General features: G+C 47.3%; 1 long non-coding RNA gene across 1 annotated transcript; it reads right to left on the bottom strand.

The window, feature by feature from the left end:
• Positions 1–211: 211 nt before the first annotated feature.
• LOC140430077 (uncharacterized) lies at positions 212–26,862 on the bottom strand. The gene is made up of 3 exons (XR_011949314.1): positions 26,803–26,862; positions 10,978–11,117; positions 212–892 (listed from the first exon to the last, which is right to left on the bottom strand). It is a non-coding gene; the product is annotated as an uncharacterized lncRNA (long non-coding RNA).

Genomic DNA, 26,862 nt, shown 5'->3' with positions numbered 1-26,862 from the left:
GCAATATTTCTACACGTCTAGCTATGATTGACAGCTCTTGGACCACGTCAAAGTCAGTTAAGTGCTTTTGGCAGAGAAAAAGAGGAAGTGAGAGTACTGGTTAGTTTCACAACGAAACAAAGCAACCAGCCCATGATTGACATACAAATCATTTCAAACAAATTATTTGTAATATATTTTATAGATTATATTAAAATACCTGCCACTTTTTCTTTATTATTAAATAAATGTAAAGTTGAAATAGTCTCAAATGTCCATAGGCTGCTTTCCCTTTTAGAGGGCCAGCTGACTGGTGGTGGTTTAACCTAAGGATCTCCACACCTCAGGTGAAGGGCAAGGTTGAGAAGGTTATTATGTTAAACGTGGTCTGTGGCTAATTAGCACAGTTGGCTCCATGGCTTATGTCGGTTTCAGAATGATAATAATGTGATTTGAATTTCTGTTCTTGGTAGAAACAGACTTGTGACCTGCCTCCTCATCCTGCCCCTGAGAGTGGAAGGCAATGGAAAACCGTTACAGAGAAAAAGACACAGCTTCAGATAAAGCATCAGCAGGGAATAAGCCAAGGACCCACCTTCAGGAAAAACACACATGATAGAAAATATAATTTACATTTCACGTGACTTATATTGTTTCTGAACAATTTTCCTCATTATATCTTGTTAACCGCATACCTATTTATATGAATGTGCAACGGAAACAATTAGACAGGTGCTGTATTGTTAAACATGTGGCATTTCTCGTTTGTCATATGTCCCGTAATTCAGCTGCACTGATTTCAAAAGAACTGGATATTGTCATATAATGATGATTAGCAATTTTGATTCTGCCTGATTTTTGACTTCTTCCCATATCTTCAAAGTTATGATGAGCGATGCCTTCATAGATCCTTCTGAACAAAGAGGTAAGGAAAAATTAACCAGTGTCCCACAGCATGGTTGCAAGAACTAACAGTAATCCAGTTGGCAAATCACTGCAGGACAAGCTTGCTATCTCAGTAATACCTCAGGCCAAGCAACAAGTGGCGCTTGCCCCACTGTAAAGACGATCAGCAGGTACCTAACAACTCCTTGCTGCTACTCCACAGATAAATAAAATAAACATCATTTGTTAGGTTCTCAGAACACCAGGACATGATCTCGCCCTTGAGTTTGAAAAATGTGTGTACCTCTGCGACAGCCTTTCAAAAATCTGTGTAAACTTTCTGCTGAACAAGGTTAAAGAATCAAATGATCTCACTCCTTGCATTTTCCAGTACACAGAAACAGCAATTTACAGCACACATGTGGCTTCTTTCAACTTCTTGTATGAAAGTAATAATTGTAAAGCAGCCTAATCAACATTTCCTTACACGTTCTTAGCTTTCAGAGATTCGTTTTGTTTCCCCAAAATGAAAGTAGAGCGGTCTTTATTGCACTGCTTTTGTTTAATTAATACAAGCTGTGCAACCATTCTGTACCAGTGACGTGCATCCTGTAATATTAGTCTTTTGAGAGAAGGTTAATTCACTTGTGTATTTTGATAGATTTTGCCAGTTTCTTATTGTACAGTTTCTGTGAGAGAACATGAATGCATTATTAAAAACACAGATCTCATTAACTGAAATTTGGACTAATATCACTGAAAACAGCAGTCTGTTAACCATGAGTACAAAATACAGAAAAGCCAATAACAGTGTGAATGTCACATTGTGGGCTGGATTCTCTGTTTCAGAGACGAAGTGCTGACGCCAGGACTGAAACGCGGGTGTTCTATTGTCATGATGGAGGTGCTGGTCCTGGAGCCATTCAGGACATGCTAATAGGCCAGTACCAGCACCATGTGGAACTAGTGCGATCCCATCGCACACTGGCATATGATTCGTGGGGTCGGGATTGGTACTCGAGAGCCTGACAAGCTGCAGCCACGTATAAGCACTCCACTCTCCACACATTCCAGCGAAGAAGATGCCACCCCGAAGAACATCAATGGTTCATCAATGCTGAGCTGGAAACACTGCGGAAGCCGTGGAGGCGAGGTGGGACACTGTGTGCCCCAGGGTGGGAAAGAGGTAGCCACCCGCTGATGTCAATCGGGCGCAGATGGCAGAGGCTGTGAGTGCCATGGGTCCCATTGCCAGGACTGGGCAGTAGTGCAGGAAGAAGATGCACAACCTCCTCAGGGCGACCAGGATGAGTCACCAGCTCCATGAGTCTGCCAACACCCCGGTCCCACACACCAATCACCCTACTCCCCCCTTCCGCCCCCCCCTGCAATGGGGCCCCCACCAGGCAGACCGGTAGACAGTGCTGGGTGAGGATGGGCAACCCACCAGGCCAGCCAGGGTGTGTCCCCACTACAACCATGCCCCTGGCACCAACCCCCGTCCCACACACCAACACCTATACCGCCCGCCATGACCGGGTGTCTCACACTATGCATTATTTGTCACCCCAGGGGAAAGCGGCCCACAATTGCAGGGAGCAGGAGAAGACCATAGGGGGCAGACCGGACATGCGGGCCCTCGGTGTCACAGAGCAGAGGGCGGCGGACCTGGTCAGTGGGGTTGGGCACTGTGCAGTCACAGAGGCGACGGTCGGCATTGATCCAACTGTGTCCTCAATGAACTGCGATGTTCCAATGGCACTTGCGGCATCCCTCTTCACCACAGCACACCTACCCGCGATCTAACCATGCACCTTGACTTTTATCTTGCATGATCACATGATGACGAAGCAGGTCCATCTGACGTCTCTCATTCCCCAAGCTGCAACCCCTTGACTCACCTGGCAACAAGGCGGGACCTGCTGAGGACTCGGGCACTCAGCTGCAGCCCCGCTACACCCCAGAGCTTATGTCTGGGTGCAACACCAATTTCTCTTCACTGCAGTCACCAACACCCAACACCATTCCAGAGACACTCACTCAGTTGAGCATGTTTGTGAAGAAGCACCTGGTACACACACAACACACACACATGCAGCGGTACATTGGGTGGTGGTGGGAACTCCCAAGGAGGTGAACATTCGGAAGGGGGCCGACCCCAGGGACTAGCCATGGTCCGGACAGGTTTCGGACTTCTGGAAAGAGCGATCCCATCAATGCAGGAAATACAGACGCAGAGCCGGGAATAACATAAGGGCGTGTCAGCAAACATCCAGTGCCTGCAGGGGCAGTTGGAAGAGTTCAACTGCCTGTAGACGGTGCCGACCATAGTAGCCACCCAGGCCAACACCAAATGATTTTAATATTTGCCTGTGTGAGAAATAACACACTGAACACATCGAAGTGAGTCAATGAACAAATATATTTGTATTTGAAAACCATGATGTGACTCAATTATCCCACTGGGATTGATGCTTTGAATTCTGCCCCGACAACTACTGTAAACTATTTGTTAATACTTACCTCCTTAATGCATTTGGTCATTTAAAACCCCAGTGGATAGCCCAAAACATTAATGTATATCGATAAGATCAGGGTAATGATACATATGAAATAAAAATCACTTATTGTCACAAGTAGGCTTCAAATGAAGTTACTGTGAAAAGCCCCAGTCGCCACATTCGGCATCTGTTCGGGGAGACTGGTACGGGAATTGAACTGTGCTACTGGCCTGCCTTGAGCTGCTTTCAAAGCCAGCAATTTAGCCCTGTGCTAAACCAGCCCCTGGCTTATTTCTCACACAATCAAAGCAATTTGTCTTTTAGAGCATTCTGATCTTTCAGCCCCATCTAACAAGAGTAAAAAAATTTCAAGCTCTTAAATTGTTGAGTTTCTCAAAATGGAATACAGTATCCGTTACTTTTACTGAAAAATGACTTTGTAGGATTGCTATGAAAACCGGCTGGAGAATGGCCGGGTCCATGGCCGCGCATGCGAGGTTGACGGAAACTGAGACCACAAGTGATCCGCGCCGTCGGGAACTCGGCCCATCGGGGGCGGGGCATCAGGGGAGGGCCTTCAGGTGACATCCTGAGGCCATCCCATTGGAGTGCTGCATACTCCCCGATCACGGCGTTTTGAAGGGCGCGGAGCATCCAAAAACAGGCGCCGCATCCGATTCGATCATGAAAAGGGATTCTCCGCCTGATCGCCAGTTGCGATATCGGCGTCGGGTAACGGAGAATCCTGCCCCCTATTCTCCGGGCCCTCGTAATTCTCCATTTCTATGGGCCGGAAATCACATGGGCGAGAATCGGTGCAGGTTTTGACAAACATTTACCTGACATGGTGAACCTTGCAGTGGGCCAAGCGGATAACTCTTTAAGGGAGTTGCCCCCAAAGTCCATTGGCTGCCACCCTGCCCCTGAAAATGCAAGATCCCCACCAACCCCCATCATAGAGACCCCTGCCCCTATCTGGAAGCCCCGCAAAAGAGAGACCCCTGTCTGGAAACTAGAGAGCAGTCCAGACATAGGCAGTAAAAAAAAAAAACTGCTTTAACACTCACCTGGACAATACACCTGCTGGCTCAGGCAGAGGAAGCAGCACCTGTCAATTGCTGGAAAGAGAAAACCAGTCAGCTGAGTTTATTCCATACACACCCAGCTGTCTGCATTGTTTCATTCATCTCCCTTCACCACTAAAACTACCTGCAGTGTTTATAAACATCAAGCTATGATTGACAGTTCCTGGACCACATCAAAGAGAGTTAGTTTCACAGCTGACTACTTCAAAGTCAGTAAACCATGAAGGGATATGAATGAAACAATGCAGACAGCTGGGTGTGTATGGAACAATGGCGGGTCTTCTCCACCAGATGAAGGATGATGATGACACACTGTGACATAGAACATAGAACACAGAAAAATACAGCACAGAACAGGCCCTTCGGCCCACGATGTTGTGCCGAACCTTTGTCCCAGATTAATCATAGATTATCATTGAACTTACAGTGCAGAAGGAGGCCATTCGGCCCATTGAGTCTGCACCGGCTCTTGGAAAGGGTACCCTACCCAAAGTCAACACCTCCACCCAACACTAAGGCCAATTTTGGACACTAAGGGCAATTTATCATGGCCAATCCACCTACCCTGCACATCTTTGGACTGTGGGAGGAAACCGGAGCACCTGGAGGAAACCCATGCAGACACGAGGAGGATGTGCAGACTCCGCACAGTGACCCAAGCCAGAATCGAACCTGGGACCCTGGAACTGTGAAGCAATTGTGCTATCCTCAATGCTACCGTGCTGCCCTTAAGAACAAATAAATCTACACTATATCATTTTACCGTAATCCATGTACCTATTCAATAGCTGCTTGAAGGTCCCTAATGTTTCCGACTCAACTACTTCCACAGGCAGTGCATTCCATGCCCCCACTACTCTCTGGGTAAAGAACCTACCTCTGACATCCCCCCTATATCTTCCACCATTCACCTTAAATTTATGTCCCCTTGTAATGGTTTGTTCCAGCTGGGGAAAAAGTCTCTACTGTCTACTCTATCTATTCCCCTGATCATCTTATAAACCTCTACCAAGTCGCCGCTCATCCTTCTCCGTTCTAATGAGAAAAGGCCTAGCACCCTCAACCTTTCCTCGTAAGACGTACTCTCCATTCCAGGCAACATCCTGGTAAATCTCCTTTGCACCTTTTCCAAAGCTTCCACATCCTTCCTAAAATGAGGCAACCAGAACTGTACACAGTACTCCAAATGTGGCCTTACCAAAGTTTTGTACAGCTGCATCATCACCTCACGACTCTTAAATTCAATCCCTCTGTTAATGTACGCCAGCACATCATAGGCCTTCTTCACAGCTCTATCCACTTGAGTGGCAACTTTCAAAGATGTATGAACATAGACCCCAAGATCTCTCTGCTCCTCCACATTTCCAAGAACCCTACCGTTAACCCTGTATCCCGCATTCATATTTGTCCTTCCAAAATGGACAACCTCACACTTTTCAGGGTTAAACTCCATCTGCCACTTCTCAGCCCAGCTCTGCATCCTATCTATGTCTCTTTGCAGCCGACAACAGCCCTCCTCATTATCCACAACTCCACCAATCTCCGTATCGTCTGCAAATTTACTGACCCACCCTTCAACTCCCTCATCCAAGTCATTAATGGAAATCACAAACAGCAGAGGACCCAGAACTGATCCCTGCGGTACGCCACTGGTAACTGGGCTCCAGGCTGAATATTTGCCATCCACCACCACTCTCTGACTTCAATCGGTTAGCCAGTTCATTAACCAACTGGCCAAATTTCCCACTATCCCATGCCTCCTTACTTTCTGCATAAGCCTACCATGGGGAACTTTATCAAATGCCTTACTAAAATCCATGTACACTACATCCACTGCTTTACCTTCATCCACATGCTTGGTCACCTCCTCAAAGAATTCAATAAGACATGTGAGGCAAGACCTACCCCTCACAAATCCGTGCTGACTATCCCTAATCAAGCAGTGTCTTTCCAGATGCTCAGAAATCCTATCCCTCAGTACCCTTTCCATGACTTTGCCTACCACCGAAGTAAGACTAACTGGCCTGTAATTCCCAGGGTTATCCCTAGTCCCTTTTTTGAACAGGGGCACGACATTCGCCACTCTCCAATCCCCTGGTACCGCACTGTTGACAGTGAGGACGAAAAGATCATTGCCAACGGCTCTGCAATTTCATCTCTTGCTTCCCATAGAATCCTTGGATATATCCCGTCAGGCCCGGGGGACTTGTCTATCCTCAAGTTTTTCAAAATGCCCAACACATCTTCCTTCCTAACAAGTATTTCCTCTAGCTTACCAATCTGTTTCACACTGTCCTCTCCAACAATCTGGCCCCTCTCATTTGTAAATACAGAAGAAAAGTACTCGTTCAAGACCTCTCCTATCTCTTCAGACTCAATACACAATCTCCCGCTACTGTCCTGATCGGATCTACCCTCGCTCTAGTCATTCTCATATTTCTCACATATGTATAAAAGGCCTTGGGGTTTTCCTTGATCCTACCCACCAAAGATTGTTCATGCCCTCTCTTAGCTCTCCTAATCCCTTTCTTCAGTTCCCTCCTGGCTATCTTGTATCCCTCCAACGACCTGTCTGAACCTTGTTTCTTCAGCCTTACATAAGTCTCCTTTTTCCTCTTAACAAGACATTCAACCTCTCTTGTCAACCATGGTTCCTTCACTCGACCATCTCTTCCCTGCCTGACAGGGACATACATATCAAGGACACGTAGTACCTGTTCCTTGAACAAGTTCCACATTTCACTTGTGTCCTTCCCTGACAGCCTATGTTCCCAACTTATGCACTTCAATTCTTGTCTGACAACATCGTATTTACACTTCCCCCAATTGTAAACCTTGCCCTGTTGCACGCACCTATCCCTCTCCATTACTAAAGTGAAAGTCATAGAATTGTGGTCACTATCTCCAAAATGCTCCCCCACTAACAAATCTATCATTTGCCCTGGTTCATTACCAAGAACTAAATCCAATATTGCCCCTCCTCTGGTCAGACAATCTACATACTGTGTTAGAAAAGCTTCCTGGACACACTGCACAAACACCACCCTATCCAAACTATTTGATCTAAAGGGTTTCCACTCAATGTTTGGGAAGTTAGTCACCCATGACTACTACCCTGTGACTTCTGCACCTTTCCAAAATCTGTTTCCCAATCTGTTCCTCCACATCTCTGCTACTATTGGGGGGCCTATAGAAAACTCCTAACAAGGTGACTGCTCCTTTCCTATTTCTGACTTCAACCCATACTACCTCAGTAGGCTCCTCAAACTGCCTTTCTGCAGCTGTTATACTATCTCTAATTAACAATGCCACCCTCCACCTCTTTTACCACCCTCCCTAATCTTATTGAAACATCTATAACCAGGGACCTCCAACAACCACTTCTGCCCTCTTCTATCCAAGTTTCCGTGATGGCCACCACATTGTAGTCCCAAGTACCGATCCATGCCTTAAGTTCACCCACCTTATTCCTGATGCTTCTTGTGTTGAAGTATACACACTTCAACCCATCTCCGTGCCTGCAAGTACTCTCCTTTGTCAGTGTTCCCTTCCCCACTGCCTCATTACACGCGTTGGCGTCCTGAATATCGGCTACTTTAGTTGCTGGACTACAAATCCGGTTCCCATTGCCCTGCCAAATTAGTTTAAACCCTCCCGAAGAGTACTAGAAAACTTCCCTCCCAGGATATTGGTGCCCCTCAGGTTCAGATGCAACCCGTCCAGCTTGTACAGGTCCCACCTTCCCCAGAATGCGCTCCAATTATCCAAATATCTGAAGCCCCCCCTCCTACACCATTCCTGCAGCCACGTGTTCAATTGCACTCTCTCCCTATTCCTAGCCTCGCTATCACGTGGCACCGGCAAGAAACCAGAGTTGACAACTCTGTCTGTCCTGGCTTTTAACTTCCAGCCTAACTCCCTAAACTCGTTTATTACCTCCACAGCCCTTTTCCTACCTACGTCGTTGGTACCAATGTGCACCATGACTTCTGGCTGCTCCCCCTCCCCCTCTCCCTTAAGGATCCTGAAGACACAATCCGAGACATCCCTGGCCCTGGCACCGGGGAGGCAATATGCCTTCCGGGAGTCTCGCTCGCGACCACAGAATCTCCTATCTATTCCCCTAACCATTGAATCTCCTACAACTATTGCTTTTTTATTCTCCCCCCTTCCCTTCTGAGCCCCAGAGCCAGATTCAGTGCCAGAGACCTGGCCGCTAGGGCCTTCCCCCGGTAGGTCATCCCCCCCCAACAGCATCCAAAACGGTATACTTGTTTTGAAGGGGAACGGCCACGAGGGATCCCTGCACTGTCTGATGTTTTTTTTTCCCCCTGACTGTAACCCAGCTATTCTTGTCCTGTACCTTGGGTGTGGTTACCGTCCTGTAATTCTTCTCTGTCACCCCCTCTGCCTCCCGGGTGATCCGAAGTTCATCCAGCTTCAGCTCCAGTTCCCTAACACGGTCTTTGAGGAGCTGGAGTTGGGTGCACTTCCCGCAGATATAGTCAGCGGGGACACCGGTGGTATCCCTCACCACCCACATCCTACAGGAGGAGCATGCAACTGGCTTAGCTTCCATCCCCTCTTACCTTACAGAATATAGCTGCCCTGTGGACCAACTGGATCTCCGCCCTCCGACTCTGCTCCCAGTCAGCTGCACTCTCTGTAAACCCCTAGCTCCCTTCTCACTCTTTGCGGAAATGTCGGAAACAAAATGAAAGGAGCACCTTACTCCCTCCTCACCTAACTCCCTCAGTCACCAAACTCTCACTATAGCACTCAAATGCACCAAATTCAGCACTCCCTCAGTCACCAAACTCTCACTATAGCACTCAAATGCACCAAATTCAGCACTCCCTCAATCACCAAACTCTCACTATAGCACTCAAATGCACCAAATTCAGCACTCCCTCAGTCACCAAATTCTCACTATAGCACTCAAATGCACCAAATTCAGCATTCAGTGCAAACAAAGTCTGCACTGCAGGGGATCATTTTTATACTGTGAATCTAGCCTCTGAAAACTGGCCTAAACCAATTGACTAATTAACAAGCTCCAGCTGCAAGTGCCTACAAGTGGAAGCTTTGTTTAAAGCTGATTGAAAATTCACCTTCTTCTAAACCAAACAGCAACTTTTAAGTTAATTAACTAAATAAAAGAAAGACGAGACTTTAGATAAAAATGAAGCCTTATACTCCCTCAGTCACCAAACTCTCACTATAGCACTCAAATGCACAAAATTCAACACTCAGCTTTGCTGCCCCTGATTGTCTGGCAACGTCTGTCTCCTGTGTTTAGGATAACATACCACTGTCCACCCGGGTGATCCCTGCATGTTTGTTAGTGATTCCGTCTTGTGGGCAGGGCCGTGTGTAGGGGGGTTGCAGGAGATGCTGTACTGTTGGAGCTCACTCACTGGGGATGCTGGAATACAAGATGGGCTCATAATGCTGCCCTCATGCTCTGCCACTTCTCGATGAGGTTCGATTTGGGAAGCACCCAGGGGTTCCAGCACCTCCCCTGTGGGAGGCACCGGCATGGGCCCTAGGCTACTCCACGGGATGGAGGTGAGACCGGAGCGAGCTCCGGAGGTGCCACTGTCACCTGACATTGTCAGTTCTGTTGGATCACCCTCATCTGAACTGTGGTGTCAATGCGCTTAGCCATGGAGCACTGTGACCAGGATCTGCCCCTCAGCGAGTGAGCAATGTCCCTCATAGCCTCTGTCATGTATCTCTGTACCAGTGACATGTCCCTCTGTGACTGGCCAAGATCAGTCAGCACCCGGCCAATGCTTTTGATGCCCTAGGCTGTGACCTTTTGTGAATGGGCCAAGCCTTGGAGCGCTGCAGTAATGTCACTGTGGGTCTGGAACACATTTCTGCCTGTGACTGGACTGTCCTTTCCTGCTCCTCAGCCATGGACAGCGAAGTGTTCCCCATGCTTTGAACGTCCTGACACATGGCTCTTATGTCTCTGCCCCAGGCCTTCCACCCTGAATGTCGCCTTTTCAGGTTTGGCCTGGGTGCCATACATTTTTGGCAACATCTCCTGCATCTGAAGGCGGTTGGACTCCTCCATCTGCACTTGCAAGCACTGAAAGGTTGCTGACATCCCCTTCTGTAAATTCTGACTGTGCTTCTGCAGCTGCACCAGTGATGGGATGGTACTTTCCAGAAGTAATAATAATAATAATAATAATCGCCTATTGTCACAAGTAGGCTTCAATGAAGTTACTGTGAAAAGCCCCTAGTCGCCACATTCCAGCGCCTGTTCGGGGAGGCCAGTACGGGCATTGCACCTGCGTTGCTGGCATTGTTCTGCATTACAAGCCAGCTGTTTAGCCCACTGTGCTAAACCAGCCCCTATATGCGACAGCTATCTGGGCGACAGCTGTTCCCTGGGATCGGGTGGCTCTCTGACCACCCACTCCCTGAGGAGTCCCTGTCTCCTCCTGATGTGCTGCAAAATGTGTGCGATGCTCAGCAGTGGGCGACCCAGGAGCCTGATCACTGACATTACTCACCAAGATGATAGTCTCTGCGACGATGGAGCGTGCAGGTGACAGCAGTGACAAAAAGTCAGTGTCTTCCCCAGAGTCATGCTCCGGGATGTGCTGCGGTTGTGGCTGACATGCAGCGACCCCGGACGGCTTGGTTGGTGGTCCTGAAAGACAAAAGATCTGGTGAGATATTGGGAAGGACTGGCCTGTGGCAGAAGGGTGACTCACTTGCTATAGGCACATCGGCATTGCAATGGGCTTGTCATAATATCCACTCATGTATATAATGAGATGCAGACAGGCAATGATTGACACACAGGATAACCAATGAACACACATGACACATAACAACCAATCACCAGGCAGGACACTACCACTATAAAGGACACAGGGCATTAAGACTCTCCCTCTCTCTACAGGACACAGCTACTGAGATAGTAAGAGTGCACAAGCCAGTGAGCACTATCACCATGAGGTAGAGAGTTAGTCGGTCAAGCCAGTAGGAGGTTATCAGTTAGATTGATAGAGTGTCAACTCACAACAGACTATGTACAGCAATCAGGAAGTTCAATAAAACAGTGTTGGACCATCTCCTGTGTCAGAAGCCGGTTTCTAGTTTCACTGCATCCAGTTGCAGTCAACGTTGAACCAACTTACACATCAGGGCTCTCACTTGTTTGCCCCATGCCGAACTCCATCGCAGCCACTGCCCCCTCCCCAGCCTCCATCGCGAGTTGCGCTCTCCTCTGTCAAGGTGTGGACCCGAATGTCTGGGATGCCCCCTCCTATCTTCTGGTGCTCCCACCGATTATGGGCCGTCTAATACTTGGGGACACAGAAAGGATATTGAGACGCTGGGATGCGAGTTCTATGGGGGTACTGTAGCTGTTGGCATGTGTGTGAAAGGCTCCTGGCCAAAGAGGATAATACATGTGTTGGGGTTGAGTACAGGGTGGATAGTAAGGGGGATGCAGGCAGGTGGGTGCCAGGGCATTGGGGGCTGGTGTGAGTAGTGAGGGAAGAGAGTGATGCCAGGGACACAGAGGTGATGACTCACCCAAGCTGCCCTGAGGAGGTCATTCATCTTCGTGCATTGTGTGTCGGTCCTCCTGGTGAGGCTGGCAGCACCTACAGCCTCTGCCATCTCATCCCAGGTGTTGTCGAGAAGGGCAGGCTCGAGTCTCCGCCCACCCTGGGGAAGAGGGTGTCCCTCCCCTCCTCAATGACATCTAGCATTTGGTCAGTCTCGGGCGCTCAGAATCATGGGGAGGAGGGGTGTCTGCGAACAGCTATCTTCTTGGCTGGAATGATAGTCTGTGGTGAATAAAGTGCTTAAAAGCTTGTCAGGCTTTTAACGCGAATCCCGACCCCAGTGAATCAGACACCAGCCGGGCTGGGAATGGCTTGGGCTGCATGTGGGCAGCATGCTGCCCCATTTGCATCACCTGAATTTCACCTGCCTAGTACTCTTAGCGAGAGCGCAGACTTCCAGCGATTCAAATCCAGTGGGAGAACACAGTTCCCAAAGGGAGAATCCTGCCCCAAATGTAATGACCGCCCAGAGGGCTCAGAGGCCGTGGTAGTCAGGAACATGGCTGGAAAATGCCCTGCACCCTGGCCATGCCAATTTGCCAGTGCCAAAAAGTGAGTGCAAACCAGACAGTGCCAACCTAACAGGGTGCCAGGGGTAGTACCAGGTTGGCACTGCCAAGGGAAGGGCCTGGAGGGGCTTGAAGGGAATTTTAGGGAAGTGCTGAAGGGTGGCTTTTGGTGACCCCTTTGGGGGGTGTAGCTCACTTGGGGGTGGGGGTGCCTGAGTTTAGCGATTGGGAGGTGCGGGGGTCTTTGCCGGTGAATTGGCGTGGGGGAAGGGGGGTTCTGTAGGACTGTCTTAAAAATGTCACCCCGATCTCTGAGGAGCCAGGCTTGCCAGCGTTTTTAGGTCCCGCACAACTTAATAATGCCGCAAATCACCCCAACCGTCAAAAAAGTTACAATCCGGGTGAGAGGTGGTAACCTATCCTTGTCGCTCTTTGGAGGATATTTGTCTTCTTCTGACATTGGACAGCAGTTCTTCTGGTCATGCTGCCTGCACTGCCAGCCGCTTCCAATGCCTCCCAGATGGTATGGCTGACCCTGATGTTGGTCGTCTGACCCCCCTCGGGGAAACAGGGTGCCCCACGTATCATCCACAGCATCGAGAAGACTTGTGAGGCCGGCATCGTCAAAGCGAATGAACTATTCTTTGGCTCTATGGATCGCGCAGCCGAAATCCACATTCAGAAATTGTTTGTGAAAATTGAGCCCACTGTCTTTCCAAATCAGGATCACTGGCGAACGATTAGGAGCATGACTCTGAGGTATTCTTTTGTTTTGCTAGTTTAGCAAGCCACTTCTGGTACACAACTGCTGAGCTGGTTGAGTTTAGCCAGGTCAACGCAGACAGTGATTCAAGCCACGATCACGTTGATACTATTTGTCACTTATACTTCTTGACAGATCTTCTTCAGTTCTGGTGGGATCTTTTTAACTACTTCCCATATTTGGTTTCTCATAGAATTGGAGGATGGAAACATTCTGTTTAACACAAACAGTTCATGTTGGTGTTTATTGTTCACAAGAATAGTCATCATAATCCCATATGTGTTCCCACTGTTCCCACTTTCCTATATCCACATTACTGTTTAGATTAATTCTGGACCAAGTGATGCCTTTGCTTCAAGTTATTATACTCGTGTTGACAGTAGTTGCCCAATGATGAGAGGATGGGTAAATTATGCTTATATTCTCAGGAGTTTAGACAATGAAAGGTGACCTACAAAATTCTGCAGGGGCCTGATAGGGTAGACACTGAAAGATTGTTCCCTCTGGTCGTGGAATCTAGAACACAGAGACACAACATTAGGATAAGGTGTTGATCATCTAGGGCTGAGATGAGGAGAAGTTTCCTCACTCAAAGGGTTGTGAATCTTTGGACTTCTCAACACCAGAGGGTTGTGGGTGCTGCATTGTTGAATATGTTTAAGGCTGGGATAACCAGAGTTTTGATCTGTCAGGAAATTAAGGGATATGTAGTGAGCAAGAAAATGGTGTGGAAGCCTAAGTTCAGCAACGACCCTATCGAATGGCAGAGCAATCTCTACAGATCATATGGTTAACTCCTATTTCTTGAGTTTATGTATTGTTGTACAGACTGTGGCTTGAGAAAAGTTCTTTCATTTAAGAATTTCTTTGATGGATTTTGTGAATTAAGCATGGTGAATTGGCATGACGTCACTGTGTTTCGCATTGCTGTCTCTCAGCGCCGGGACCCAAGTTCAATTCCAACCATGGGTGACTGTGTGGAGTTTGTACGTTCTCCTCATGCCTGCATGGGTTTCCTCCGGGTGCTCCAGTTTCCTCCCACGGTCCAAAGATATGCAGGTTAGGTGGATTGGCTATGATAAAATTGCACCTTAGTTTCCAACGATGTACAGGTTAGGTAGGGTGACGGGGATAGGGGGGGAGTAGGTATAGTTGTGGTGCTCATTTGGAGGGTCGTTGGAGACTCGATGGGCCACATGCCCTTCCGCTGCACTGTAGGGGTTCCATGGGTCTATGATGATTTTCTTTGCTGGGAAATGGACCTTTTTTTTTGATTTTTGACAGAGTTATCACCAATGATTTAGCACAGCAGAGTCCTTCTCTGTCCAAACCACTTGTCTCAACTTCAACCTGAGAAGAATTTATGCCATTTCTCAAAGCCATCCAGTGGGCAATCTGAGTAATGTCTGTTTGTAGTGAAGGAAAAGCCAACTCGCGCTGTGGATTCAGGCTCCTTAAAATGTGCATCAAATTAGCCTCACGTTCTTTCATATAAGGTAATTATAGTTGACAAAAAGAGGAGGCTTTAATCAGATTAGTCTAGCCGACTTAATTTCTCTAATTGAATTTTATAACATTCAGCATATGAAATTGACATAAAGCCATTTTCTCAGATATCATATATAACTGAAAACATGTTTTGAAATCACAACTAAAAAGGGTTAAACATAAGGCACAAACAGCTCATTAAAGGGAACAATTTGAGCACAGGCTTTTAAATAAAATCAGACAAGTAATTACTTTTTCTTGTCTTACAGTTTGTTGGAGGGAGGGACACCATTTGAAATGTCAGACTGTCTGATTCCTACTATAGTTGCTGAATCAGCATCCTTCATTTGTCACTTCCATCCCTCATCACCACTGCAATGCTTACCACATATCAAGATCAGCAGAATGAGGATTTTTAGAGTATGAACAAAGAGTTTAAAGTACATATGATGCACCTGAAATTAGCTGTTGGGTTGATGTATTGAATAGCAGTTACATGTCCTGCAGTCGAATACTGCACCCAATACCTAGGTGGTCATTTCATTCTTGTTACAAATTTAAGGCCTGCCATAGATATTTTCCAGTTTGCATTTCACTGGCCTTTCCTCTGGCAGTGCTCGTGGCCTTTGACAAGGATATCGGGTATGATGCATGGACAAAAGTTAAAGTCCGCATTTGGGCGCGTTTGGCGGGCTGTATCACGACTGCCGCGTTGGCGAGATCGCGGCCTGTATTCAACAGCACTTAGTGCCAAAAATGAGCCCCCACGTGAATCTCGCCATTCCTGGCTCTTTTGCTGTCTGATTTGCCGGACTGACGCCTCAGCAGCTCGCCGCTAACAAGGGGGAGCTGCTTTTAAAGCTCCATCACCACTCACTCCCAGTCAACACATAAGCATGGCAGCGCGCAGACCTGCTCCTCGCTTTGGCATTGCCGGCCTCACAAGGCTTCTAGACGCTGTGGATGAGACGCAGGGCATCCTGTTCCTCCGAGGGGGGTTGGAGGACCAGCAGCAGGGTCAGCCATGCTGCCTGGGAGGCAGTGGCAGCGACTGTCTGTGCGGGAAGCATGACCAGGAGGACTGCTGTCCAATGTCGGAAGAAGACAAACAACCTCCACTGAGCTGCAAGGGTAAGTTACCACCTCTCTCCCGGCATCAATTCTGATTGGCCATTCCTTAAATTCCCAAATTACACCCCCCCTTCCTCATCCCAATCGACTAGCTGAGATATCGCACCTTCCCCACATCTGACCTTCTGGCTTGTTCCTCAGAACCCCCTGGCAGCCTCCAGCACAACCCCTTCATGTCTAGTTGTGGTGTCCATACATGCCACCTGCTATAGATCCCTTGACCCTTCAAGCATGCAGCTCACAAAGTTCTCTCTTTGTCCCCGCAAGTGAAGACAGCCCATAAAAAGAGGGAAAGATGGGAGGGAGGAGTCCCAGAGATCCCAGTCCTCAACCCCAATGAAGAATGCGGTGTTGCCCGAGGTGAGAACAGTGACTGACAGCGAGGACGACCAGCAACAGAGAAGTGAGCATCCTCTGCTCCTTCATCCAGTTGACCTGTCTCAAGTGAGTTGTTGATGGCCCATAAAATGTCCATTGTCTTGCAGGATCACCATCTGATGAGGCCGGGCCATCCAGAGTTGTCACCCTCCCCTCTACCATAGAATATAGAAGAGACAGTGCAGAAGGAGGGCATTCGGCCCATCGAGTCTGCACCGACCCACTTCCACCCTATCCCCGTAACCCAATAACCCCTCCTAACCTTTTGGTCACTATGGGCAATTTATCGTGGCCAATCCACCTAACCTGCATGTCTCTGGACTGTGGGAGGAAACCGGAGCACCCGGAGGAAACCCACGCAGACACGGGGAGAACGTGCAGACTCCGCACATCGGTGACCCAGCGGGCAATCGACCCTGGAACCCTGGCGCTGTGAAGCCACAGTGCTAGCCACTTGTGCTACTGTGCTACCTAGAGAACACCTCGGAGAGAGATCCGAGGATAACACCGGCCGTGCGGCACAGCTATCACCAACACCCACACCTCAGTGGGTGACATTCATGGACAGGCTTCTGGACTCAATCTGATGAGCACCACACAGTTTCTGATGCACATCAGGTGGAGGCTGGAACATCCAAGAGAGACAGCAGTCAGAGGTCTGCTGGATCCCAGGAGCTGGCTAGGTCCCAGTGAGATGTCGACCATCTGGACAACGTTCTCCCTGAACTGTTTGAGATCGTACGGTACAGCTGTGACATTCAGGAGGGGATGTCAGTGACATTCCAGCAACTGCAAGGCCGATTGGAGGAGTCCCAAAGCCTTCAGGTGCAGGAGATGGTGTCGGCAATACGTGACACCCAGGCCAACACTGCTAGGGAGAAGACCGCAGTGGAAAACCTGGACATCTTTAGTGATTGTGTCCAAGGCATGGCTCAGTCTGTGATGACTGTGGTTGAAGGCCTTGCCAGTAACTGAGGGACATGTCCCAGACACAGCTGAACACTGAGCAGGCACTCCAGAGCATGGCCGAGTCACTGCTGAGGGCATCAACACCTTGGTGCAGGCAATGGGGAGCCTTCAGGAATGGCAGAGCCAGATGACTCAGAGGCTTCAAGAGCTCACTCTAGCTGCCCCTCCATCCTATGGAGTCCGCCAGGGCCTTATGGACCCCTCATGGAGGAGGCATGGAGGCTAATGAGGGCCTGCCACCAAAGAGACTAGGTGTTCTTCAGTTCTTCTGATTCCCCCCTCTCCTGATACCGGTGCAGCTCAAGGATAGTGGGCAGAACAGGGTGGCACAGCTATCCCTGTGACACCGGTAAATCGTCCGTAGCCCTCTGCCTCTAGGCCCTCTAGGAGTTGTCCACCAACTGTTAGTAGAAAGACAGCACGGTAGCATTGTGGATAGCACAATTGCTTCACAGATCCAGGGTCCCAGGTTCGATTCCAGCTTGGGTCACTGTCTGTGCGGAGTCTGCACATCCTCCCCGTGTGTGCATGGGTTTCCTCCGGGTGCTCCGGTTTCCTCCCACAGTCCAAAGATGTGCAGGTTAGGTGGATTGGCCGTGCTAAATTGCCCTTAGTGTCCAAAATTGCCCTTAGTGTTGGGTGGGTTTACTGGGTTATGGGGAAAGGGTGGAGATGTTGACCTTGGGTAAGGTGCTCTTTCCAAGAGCCGGTGCAGACTCGATGGGCCGAATGGCCTCCTTCTGCACTGTAAATTCTATGACAGGAGTCAGACTTTATCAGTTCCTGAGAAGCCTTTCTCAGGGTGAGTTATCTTCACTCTCCTACTTTGAATAGGGATCCGCTGACAGTGCCAACAAAGGCCCATCACCCTAAGCAATGTTACATAAACCCTTGGAAGGGGGAACAGGGTGGTGGGGGAGGGGGTGGTGAGATGGGGGGGGGGGGGGGGGGGTCGGAGAAGAGGAATGGGAGGAGGGAAATGTGGGTGGGGGGAAAGTAGAGGGGGAATTGGGGGGGAATGGAATGGGGTGTGTTGAGCTGACTGCACGGTAGCACAAGTGCTTGGCACTGAGGCTTCACAGCGCCAGGGTCCCAGGTTGGATTCCCTGCTGGGTCACTGTCCGTGCGGAGCCTGCACGTTCTCACTGTGTTTCGTGGGTTTCCTCCGGGTGCTCCGGTTTCCTCCCACAGTCCAAAGACGTGCAGGTTAGGTGGATTACATAGAACATAGACAATACAGCACAGAACAGACCCTTCGGCCCACGATGTTGTGCCGAACTTTTGTCCTCGATTAAGAACAAATTAATCGACCGTAATCCATGTACCTATCCAATAGCCGCTTGAAGGTCCCTAATGTTTCCGACTCAACCACTTCCACAGGCCCCCACTACTCTCTGGGTAAAGAACATACCTCTGACATCCCCCTATATCTTCCACCATTCACCTTAACTTTATGTCCCCTTGTAATGGTTTGATCTACCCGGGGAAAATGTCTCTGACTGGCTACTCTATCTATTCCCCTGATCATCTTATAAACCTTTATCAAGTCGCCCCTCATTCTTCTCCGTTCTAATGAGAAAAGGACTAGCACCCTCAACCTTTCCTCGTAAGACCTACTCTCCATTCCAGGAAACATCCTAGTAAATCTCCTTTGCACCTTTTTCAAAGCTTCCACATCCTTCCTAAAATGAGGCGACCAGAACTGCACACAGTACTCCAAATGTGGCCTTACCAAGGTTTTGTATAGCTGCATCATCACCTCATGGCTCTTAAATTCAATCCCTCTGCTAATGAACGCTAACACACCATAGGCCTTCTTCATAGCTCTATCCACTGGAGTGGCAACTTTCAAAGATCTATGATCATAGACCCCAGGATCTCTTTGCTCCTCCACATTGCCAAGAACCCTACCGTTAACCCTGTATTCCGCATTCATATTTGCCCTTCCAAAATGGACAACCTCACACTTTTTAGGGTTAAACTCCATCTGCTTCTTCTCAGCCCAGCTTTGCATCCTATCTATGTCTCTTTGCAGCTGACAACAGCCCTCCTCACTATCCACAACTCCACCAATCTTCGTATCGTCTGCAAATTTACTGACCCACCCTTCAACTCCCTCATCCAAGTCATTGATGAAAATCACAAACAGCAGAGGACCCAGAACTGATCCCTGTGGCACGCCACTGGTAACTGGGCTCCAGGCTGAATATTTGCCATCCACCACCACTCTCTGACTTCTATCGGTTAGCCAGTTCATTAACCAACTGGCCAAATTTCCCACTATCCCATGCCTCCTTACTTTCTGCAGAAGCCTACCATGGGGAACCTTATCAAATGCCTTACTAAAATCCATGGACACTACATCCACTGCTTTACCTTCATCCACATGCTTGGTCACCTCCTCAAAGAATTCAATAAGACTTGTAAGGCAAGACCTACCCCTCACAAATCCGTGCTGACTATCCCTAATCAAGCAGTGTCTTTCCAGATGCTCAGAAATCCTATCCCTCAGTACCCTTTTCATTACTTTGCCTACCACCGAAGTAAGACTAACTGGCCTGTAATTCCCAGGGTTATCCCTTTTTTGAACGGGGGCACAACATTCGCCACTTTCCAAACCCCTGGTACCACCCCTGTTGACAGTGAGGACAAAAAGATCATTGCCAACGGCTCTGCAATTTCATCTCTAGCTTCCCATAGAATCCTTGGATATATCCCATCAGGCCCGGGGGACTTGTCTATCCTCAAGTTTTATTGGGTTACGGGGATAGGGTGGAAGTGAGGGCTTAAGTGGGACAGTGCAGACTCGATGGGCCGAATGGCCTCCTTCTGCACTGTATGTTCTATGTTCCAATTCCTTTGACATGAACTAAGTTTCCTAATCGATAACCAATTGTTCTTCTTTGTAAATTGTGCAAATACTTCATCCACTCGTTCAGTTGTGTTTTCCACAGTTGTTGACTTCAATATCATTATTCGGCCCCTTTGGAATGTGCCTCCACTCGGACAAGAAACAAATACCTTTTAATTGGTCCTGCCAAATTGATATGTACTCTTTGCCAGGTTGCTCTAACCAATCACAAGGGTAAAGTGGTTGAGAGATGGACTATTTTGTATCCTAGCACAAGACTGACATTGATCTACTCTTTCTTCAATCTGTGAGTCTAGTCCAGGCCACCAAAAATAACTTCTTACAAGTTCTTTCATCCATACTATTCCTGGATGTCCTTCGTGGATCTGATCCCGTGTACAACTCCGCAAGCATGGAGTCTTTACTTTGTGTATTTATCGTAAGTCCTATATTTTTTCATGCATGGAATGATCTGTCAAGAGGGGTACGGGCCCCAGAAGTGGAAAAGATTTTAGGTTAGACAGGCAGCATGGTCATTGCAGCCTTGGGGGGTGGAAGTGCCTGTTCCTGTGCTGTACTTTTCTTTGTTCTTTGTTCTTTGATCTTTGACTCTACGCAGAATAATTCTTTTCACTGTACCTCGGTACACGTGACAATAAATCCACATCCAAATCCAGGGATGATGATTCCCATAGAGGTACTCAGTTTTGTACGATTAACTCAAGTTCCCTTGTTCCATATGGCTTGAATTCCAGATTCCTCCTCTGTTTATCCAATGGTACCTTTCAAGATTATGTCCATGACCTTCCCCATCACCGAATCTGACCGCGGATATCTTTGCACTGGAGATGCAGTAATAGGTACACTATGAACCTGGGACGAGTACACATAGGAGTTCTCCTTCATTTAGCTTTGTTCTGAATTGGTAAACATGATAGAACATAGAACATTACAGCGCAGTACAGGCCCTTCGGCCCTCGATGTTGCGCCGACCTGTGAAACCACTCTAAAGCCCATCTACACTATTCCCTTATCGTCCATATGTCTATCCAATGACCATTTGAATGCCCTTAGTGTTGGCGAGTCCACTACTGTTGCCGGCAGGGCATTCCACGCCCTTACTACTCTCTGAGTAAAGAACCTACCTCTGACATCTGTCTTATATCTATCTCCCCTCAATTTAAAGCTATGTCCCCTCGTGCTAGACATCACCATCCGAGGAAAAAGGCTCTCACTGTCCACCCTATCCAATCCTCTGATCATCTTGTATGCCTCAATTAAGTCACCTCTTAACTTTCTTCTCTCTAACGAAAACAGCCTCAAGTCCTTCAGCCTTTCCTCATAAGATCTTCCCTCCATACCAGGCAACATTCTGATAAACCTCCTCTGCACCCTTTCCAATGCTTCCACATCCTTCCTGTAATGCGGCGACCAGAATTGCACGCAATACTCCAAATGCGGCCGCACCAGAGTGTTGTACAGCTGCAAAATGACCTCACCCACCTGTTTGGTCACCTTCTCAAAGAACTCAATAAGGTTTGTGAGGCACGACCTACCCTTCACAAAACCGTGTTGACTATCTCTAATCAAATTATTCCTTTCCAGATGATTATACATCCTATCTCTTATAAACCTTTCCAAGATTTTGCCCACAACAGAAGTAAGGCTCACTGGTCTATAGTTACCGGGGTTGTCTCTACTCCCCTTCTTGAACAAGGGGACAACATTTGCTATCCTCCAGTCTTCTGGCAGTATTCCTATAGACAAAGATCAAAGCCAAAGGCTCAGCAATCTCCTCCCTAGCTTCCCAGAGAATCTTATGATAAATCCCATCCGGCCCAGGGGACTTATCTATTTTCACACTTTCCAGAATTGCTAACACCTCCTCCTTATGAACCTCAAGCCCTTCTAGTCTAGTAGCCTGAATCTCAGTATTCTCCTCGACAACATTGTCTTTTTCCTGTGTGAATACTGATGAAAAATATTCATTTAGCACCTCTCCTAGCTCCTCGGACTCCAAGTACGACTTCCCACTACTGTCCTTGACTGGCCCTACTCTTACCCTAGTCATTCATTTATTCCTGACATATCTATAGAAACCTTTAGGGTTATCCTTGATCCTACCTGTCAAAGACTTCTCATGTCCCCTCCCGGCTCTTCTTAGCTCTCTCTTTATGTCCTTCCTAGCTAATTTGTAACTCTCGAATGCCCTAACTGAACCTTTATGTCTCATCTTTACATAAGCCTCCTTCTTCCTCTTGACAAATGTTTCGACTGCTTTAGTAAACCACGGTTCCCTTGCTCGACCACTTCCTCCCTGCCTGACAGGTACATACTTATCAAGGACACGCAGTAGCTGTTCCTTGAACAAGCTCCACATTTCCATTGTGCCCATGCCCTACAGATTTCCTCTCCACCCGATGCATCCTAAGTCTTGCCTCATCGCATCATAATTGCCTTTCCCCCAGATATAACTCTTGCCCTGCGGTATATACCTCTCCCTTTCCATCACTAAAGTAAACAAAATCGAATTGTGGTCACTATCATCAAAGTGCTCACCTACATCCAAATCTAACACCTGTCCTGGTTCATTACTCAGTACCAAATCCAATATGGCCTCGCCTCTCGTTGGCCTATCTACATACTGTGTCAGGAAACCCTCCTGCACACATTGGACAAAAATGGACCCATCTAAAGTACTCGGACTATAGCGTTTCCAATCAATATTTAGAAAGTTAAAGTCCCCCATAACAACTACCCTGTTGCTTTCGCTCATATCCAGAATCATCTTTGCAATCCTTTCCTCTACATCTCTGGAACTTTTCGGAGGCCTATAGAAAACGCCTAACAGGGTGACCTCTCCTTTCCTGTTTCTAACCTCAGCCCATACTACCTCAGTAGACGAGTCATTCCCTCGACCACCATCAGAACGTAACTGTAATGCGATCCATCTACAAGATGGACTGCAGCAATATTTCTTTGGAAGCACCTTCCAATCATAACCTTCTCCGCCTCGAACTCTCTCTTTCTGGGGATGATCACTGCCTCACACTTGAATGCTGCGAATGATAGTTGTCACTTATCAGCCCAATCATGAATGTTGTGCTGGTTTTGTTGTAGATGAACACTCTTGTTTCATTATATGACGGGTTGTAAATGGGATTGAATGCTACACAGCAGATTCATGGGAACACCATCAAATCCAAATCCCCCTCCAAGTCAAACACCACATTGACTTAGAAATATATTACCATTCTTTCACTGTTGTTGGTTCAACATCCTGGAATATCCTAAATATTTTAAGAAGGCAGGTCATCACTACCTTCTCAAGGCTGATTAGGGTTGGGTAATATATGGCAGCCTAATCAGTCATATACCCACGTCCTCTGAAGGATTTAAAAAAAACTCTAGAAGCAGTGCTCCACAGTTGATGCCTGGCATTTGTGCCTAGTGCTCTGAATGATATAGTGATGGCTTTGTGGAATACCTCTCTACTGCTCCTAGACATCTCTGGCAGCCTTCCGTGCTGCACTTATCAGCAAATTGCAGGAGAACATTGAAAACACTCCCCAGCTGTTGTGAACTTTCTGACTGCACTAAGGGATTAATCCTGCTGCAGCTGCCTTCTGGTTCATAATATGGGAGAGTTCTTTCCTTTTCCAGCCAGGCATTTGGACTTGGAAATGGCAGCAATCAAATTGCTCTAAAATCTAGGTCTATTGCATTTCTTAGTAAATTCATTGTTTCTTCACTAACAATGTTTTGAGGCATGAGGTGTCGCAGTCATGAACAATGAGTTGAAGGATCAGGACTTTATTTCACTGGAGCCGCGATTATTGAAAATGACCTATCTGAAATCTTTAGGATTATGTAAATGTAAACATCGGATGGTGAGACAAAAGAAAAGGTTTGAAAAAATAAGGCTTTTGCAGAAAATAATTGTCATGTAAAATTCTGTGCCATGAGCCATCGGTGAAATATACTCCATAAGTTTTCTCAAAGGAGAATTTGTTTCTTAACAGGAAGGGTGTTCTAAGTGTATGGGAAACCAAGCAGTTGAGAGAGAATAAAATAAATGGTCCATGTGGGGAAAAAAATTAATCTGCACAGATTAAGTGGGCAGAATGGGCAGCGGAGGCTCACCCCTACCTTCTCAAGGGCAATTACGGATAGACAAGCAACATAGTCAGTGAAGCTCACATCCATGAACAAATAAAAACTGTTGTGTATAAATGCATTGTAAAATTGCAGGATTCCTCGTGGATCTCCCTCACTATTATGCCCTCCCCTGATATTAATGATCAGCTCAAGGTATGAGACAGAAAACTTTGTTCAACATTCCTCGTCTGTCCCATGGCTTTCCTGGATTCAAAATACCTCAGAGAGGCACGGAGCAGAACAAAGCATTCAAGTCGTTTCAATATCAGTAAGAAAGGTGTTGCTTTTACTTTTCGGTATTAAAATAATTCATTTAAATTACTTCATAAAACGAGGAGTCTTTTGAACAAAAGTGCTTTCCATAGACTTTCCTTCAGTAAGAATATACTGCCCCAAGAATGCTGTAAATACAAGTATTTTTGTGCCAGTAAAATATCACATAGCAAGCATGGAAATAAGTTGTTTTCTTATAAATTTCATTGCATTGAGAATCCACTTCTAAACTACATTTGTTTTTAAGTATGAAATTTGTGACCATAAGCCATTGTTTTGAAACCTGACTATATCAGCTTCAGTGTCTTTTCAAAGCATTTTAAGCAATCCAGTGGTGAGTGATGGAAATGTATTAGTCAGAAGTTGATAGATTTGGAGAGGTTGATAGATTTGGTCACTGATCAATTATTCTCTGGCGTAAGGAAAGCCCATCCAGAAAAATGTTAAAAACTGGCTTAATTAAAATGGTAAGCTGGACATATTTTGTATAATGTGCAGATTGATTAATTGGAATTAGAAGGCAACAGTTCAGAATGATTAACTTATTTTACCAGAAAATGCATGAAATAATGAGCCAAAAGTCAAAATATTCTGAGGGATGCAAGCATAAATGCGTAAAATAAATCTTCAATTTTTAACAACCTTTATTTCATTTCTGCATTACTAATCAACAGTTCCTTTAGGAGTAGAACAGAATGGCCATCAATTTCCAGTTTTCAACAGCTTTCTTTTTTTTCATTAGTTCTTGGGATGAGATTGGCTTTGGAAAAGGTGCATTTGTTGTCCATCCCTCAATGGACTGAGAACGTGATGGTGGGCTTTCCATTTTAGCTGCGACAGTCCTTGCCCTGATAGAATTCTTACATGTTCAGTGAAGAAGTTCAGGGCATTGGCCTTGATCGACTTCTTGTGGGTTTGGATCATGCCCCCATTACTGAACAACTGAATGCCGATATCAGTTATTCTTATTTCGATTGAGAGGACTGAACGAGAAGGGAAATTGGGTGACAGTAGCCAAAAACTCTGGGCTGGATTCCCCGCCCCGCCACATTTCTGCCTCGACCCGCCGGCGGGTTTCTCCGTTATGCCAGCCGGTCAATGGGGTTTCCCATTGTGGGGCTGCCCGACGCCATCGGAAAACCCCCGGGCGCTGGCAAAAAAGGAGACTCTCGCCGGCGGAGAATCCTGCCCTATGGGCGTGATCTATCGGCCACGCTGCACCCAAAACGCAGAGCATTGCGGTGCAACGTGGCTGGTAAATGATTGAATACCCCGCTTCCGCAATCTACCTGGTTCGCTATGCCTCGTAAAAACGAATGCAATCTCGCGAGACATTGCGATGTGAAGCCCGCCCATTGTAGGCAGGATCACATTTTGGCAAATCTGCATGGAGAACAAAACTATAGTTTATTAGTATCACTCTAACATGCAGTTCCCTGAGGTAATGAAGACGTTGGGATCTAACCCCTTCACCTTTCAGACCTTGGCAAAGGCTGTTCACTGCTGGCCTCCACAAATGGGAACCAGATGGAATGGCACTTGTGGAGATTTCCGAGGGGATCAGAGGGGTTCTTGCACTCTGGGCAGGATGGAAACCTGGCAACCTCTCCTTGAACTGAGGAGTTCCGGGGAGCTGAGTGCAGACTCAGGGGTGTGTTCCCTGCTGAGACCCTGTACTTTACAGGGATGGGTGTTATATAGTGGGGTGTCCCTCGGCGCTGCGGCGCAGGGAAACACGCAGCTAAACATGCTCGCTATGGGACTCTGGTCCCATTTGGTACCACCACCACCTTACTAAATGGAATAGATTCAGAACAGATCTAGCAACTCAACAGAAAATACCCGAAACATTTGAAACCATCTTCGGCCATAGGTACCTAATGGATGATCCATCTCAGCTCCTCTTGAGGTTCCTAAGATCACAGGTGCCAATCTTTGGATAATTCAATTCACTCCATGTCATTCCAATACATGGCTGGAGGCACTGGATCTAGCCAATGCTATGGGCCTAGCTGTAGCACTGAAAACTTATGATCCAGAACTAGTCGTATCCCTAGCCAGATATTTCAGTACAATCACAACACTGGCATCTGCTCGATACTGTGAAAATCTGCCCAGATACATCCTGCCCACAAAAGCCATTTACCATCCCATCATTCTATTTGTGACCAACAGAAAAGCAATGGAAGGGGCAATCAACAGTGGTATCAAGTGGCACTTAATGAGCAATGACTTACTCAACAATGTTCAATTTGGCTTCCACCAGGACCACTTGGCTCCAGCCCACAATACAGCAT

The sequence above is a fragment of the Scyliorhinus torazame genome, chromosome 9, assembly GCF_047496885.1.
Source record: "Scyliorhinus torazame isolate Kashiwa2021f chromosome 9, sScyTor2.1, whole genome shotgun sequence".
Lineage (NCBI taxonomy): Eukaryota > Metazoa > Chordata > Chondrichthyes > Carcharhiniformes > Scyliorhinidae > Scyliorhinus > Scyliorhinus torazame.
This window is presented reverse-complemented; position numbering and strand designations above follow the sequence as displayed.